Raw genomic sequence first — 2,661 nt, forward strand, 5'->3', positions numbered from 1 at the left:
AAATTGAATGAGATGCAAAATTATAAACTGAAATTGATATCATATACTTACTAAAAAGGGGTACCAAGCCCTCCAGCAGGTACCGTCAACCGAGGTGAATAGGGATGGCTGGGGTGAACAGGGACAATACTTTAAATGTGATTTGACTGATAATTTCTTAAAAAATACTCACACTAATTGCATCATTCGATTGAAAATAATAGTAGATTTTGTATGATACAATTTATGTGCGTAGTTTTTAAGTATAATTGTCAGGTAAATCACATTTTATGTTTTGTCCCTATTCACGCCAACTATCCCTATTCACCTCGGTTGATGGTACTCCAGAAAAGTTATGGTGTCAGCTATAAAAGCTGAAGACATATAGTCACTTTGCGACATATAGTATTTATTAACGTCTTTTTATTTATATTACAAGCTTTTTGTTAGTTTCACCTGTCCCGTTGTCTGTCTGTAATCAAATCTTTAAATTTGACCCACTTCCCGGCTTCCAATGATGCTGAAAATTTGCATACATATGTAAGTTGGGTGACAACGCAATATTATGGTACAGAAGGTGACCATTGGAACTCTGTGATAACTTAATTGTGTTTGGGGTTGTTAGAATTGTCTCGATGAGTATTAGTTGCCTGTGGAAAGAAAAGTACAGTCAGCGATAAAATCTTGTAACAAAAATAAAATTTTCAACAATTTTTTTGATTTTTTGAGTCTAGATATATGGACCTGTATATTATTAGCCTAAGATCTGTAAGTACTATATCTATTGCAAATAAAGATTTATGATTTATGACATAAAACTTTTTAGTTTATACACAGTAGTACCTACTTAAAAAATAGATCCCGCGGTGAAGAGATGCAAAATAATTGTATTTTATTTTAAATGCGCCATGAAAATCGAGTTTTTTTGTGTCTACCTAACTATTTTTAATTGCCCTTTATTGCCACAGAACAACTCCATTAAGCGAAAAACAATAAAATTTTATACATCATCGTCCAATTTATCCCAACAATACAATTTGAGGCGATACAATATTATTTATTACGGCAATAACGTCTTCGATTAACATAAATCTAGTTTTAATTATACGGTCCATTTTTATTGCACCATTTATTTATGGGAAACGGTAATGACAGGTTTGGATTAAAAGATATAAACATTAAGTAAGCGGAGGTAGGGATAACAACTCCTACTTGTTGCTGGACAAGTTGCTAGGTTGTAATAGTTTATTTGTCTGTCAAACTAGTGTCGATGAAATCCTGCTTAGTGTCATTTAGTATGTTAATATTTTATACTTAAGACTTGTTGGAGTAGAACTTTGCATAATATTATAAATCAAGTATATATTTTTATGTTTATGTTGTTTGTAAATATTTTTTTCAATTTTTTTTGTAAGTACCCATCAAGGAACAATGGTGTTCCGGACATTTAGGAGGCATGCGCGGAGCCGAAGCCGACACGTAGATTCCCTTTTGACACTTTAATGAAATATGAGGGGTACACCGGGCGGATGCTGTCCGTCGAACGTGTTAACGTGTTCGACGAAGCCGTCTAGACAGGGCAATCGTGCGGGGTGCGAGGGGTGTACCGCGCGAACCCGAGCTGCATACATTCGCCATTGTTAGTAGCTCGGTACACGTCAGTCGTCGGCCCACTGTGTACTTTTTACACTGTGCACGTGTCATGGGAAGCACGCAGAGACAACACCCGCCAGGGAGTAAGGACTGTTTAGAGTTGATGGTATCTAAAATGATCTAGGCTTTTATGTATGTGATGTATGACACCTACCTAATAAAATGGTAAGCCGACGGTGACTTACCCCCAAAAAATGCCCCCCACAAAAAGCGACATCTAAGATGGCTCAAGTGCATGTGCAACTCAGATGTTCTGTAGCAAAACTAATTAAAAAAAAACATATTTATAAAATGTAGCTTAAATAATTAAGGAAACTGTAGGTCTAACTTTAAAATGCAATGTGTAATTACCACGCACTTTGTAATATTTTTTTATACTACGTCGGTGGCAAACAAGCATACGGCCCGCCTGATGTTAAGCAGTCTCCATAGCCTATGTACGCCTGCAACTCCAGAGGAGTTACATGCGCGTTGCCGACCCTAACACTCCTCTCCCTCGAGCTACTTTGTAAATGACCGTTTGTTTCTTGTTTCTTAAAAAAAAGAGTGCAAAACCGGTGTGTGGGTGGGGGGTAGAAAGGTGTCACTGGACTTTAAACTTTAAACATATAGTTAGCCAACTCGCCACTTATGTTCCAGTCTATTTTTAGGGTTCCGTACCTCAAAAGGAAAAAACGGAACCCTTATAGGATGACTCGTGCGTCTGTCTGTCCGTCTGTCTTTCCATCTGTCACAGCCTATTTTCTCCGAAACTACTGGACCAATTAAGTTGAAATTTGGTATAAGTACATATGTAAGTTTGTGACCCAAAGACGGACATGTAACGTAAACAAATGAATTTGAAACATGGGGGCCACTTTTGGGGGGTAAATGAGAAAATTAAAAAATAAAGTTTTTCAAACTATATATCAAATGAATTGTTTGAATCTCAAATACTTTTTTACTTTTTTAGGATAAACAATTTAGAAGTTATTCAAGAAAATAGGCAAAAAATTACCATTCCCCCCCCCCCTTTATCTCCGAAACTAC

Source organism: Cydia strobilella, chromosome 7, assembly GCF_947568885.1.
Source record: "Cydia strobilella chromosome 7, ilCydStro3.1, whole genome shotgun sequence".
Lineage (NCBI taxonomy): Eukaryota > Metazoa > Arthropoda > Insecta > Lepidoptera > Tortricidae > Cydia > Cydia strobilella.